The 582-nt window shown below is 43.1% G+C and overlaps 1 protein-coding gene across 2 annotated transcripts in view; it reads left to right on the top strand.

Moving 5' to 3' along the window:
- smoc2 (SPARC related modular calcium binding 2) overlaps positions 1-582 on the top strand; it is a 42294-nt gene that overhangs the window by 15414 nt on the left and 26298 nt on the right. The gene's annotated exons all lie outside the window — the stretch shown is intronic.

Genomic DNA, 582 nt, shown 5'->3' with positions numbered 1-582 from the left:
ATGAAGAATCCGTTTCCTTTCAACACTACTTTCATTTGCTGTTTTCCCGTGGCTGATTTATTGGCTGCAGGTGAGTGTGTGTGTGTGTGTCTCAGTACCTTTTCAAGTTATTTTTGCATTCGCCAGTTTAGACGATTATAACTCAACTGAACATTAAACACGCACCTGTGCAGATAATGTCCCGACACAAAGCAAGTCGATTTCCTGTCCACTCTTGAATTTGTCGGTAAGGTGATGTTTGCAGTGTGTTTGAATGTTCCTGCAATGCACAAAGAGAAAACACACAGTATTCAATCAATGCGAGTGTGCGAGTTGTTTGTGGCCGTACCTGTGCAGGTGTGAGAGTGACAGACAGATAAAAGCGCAACACGAGAGGCCGTCAGCACCTCTGCCTTTCTCCCACAATCCCTCATTCACAAACAAGACATGACACAGACACAGAGGGGTGTGTGAATGCTATTTGTCTCTCTATTTTGTTTGTGCTTCAGTGTGTGTATTATTTGGTAAATTAATGCGAAAGAACAATAGAGAATGGAGTGTGACATGAGCTCAAAAGACGCCAAGCCCTTTACTGTCGACTTA

The sequence above is a fragment of the Sinocyclocheilus rhinocerous genome, unplaced genomic scaffold (genome assembly GCF_001515625.1).
Source record: "Sinocyclocheilus rhinocerous isolate Xijiao unplaced genomic scaffold, SAMN03320098_v1.1 scaffold304, whole genome shotgun sequence".
In the NCBI taxonomy this organism is placed as follows: domain Eukaryota; kingdom Metazoa; phylum Chordata; class Actinopteri; order Cypriniformes; family Cyprinidae; genus Sinocyclocheilus; species Sinocyclocheilus rhinocerous.
Note: the sequence above shows the minus strand (reverse complement) of the source record. Positions and strands in the feature narration are given on the sequence as shown.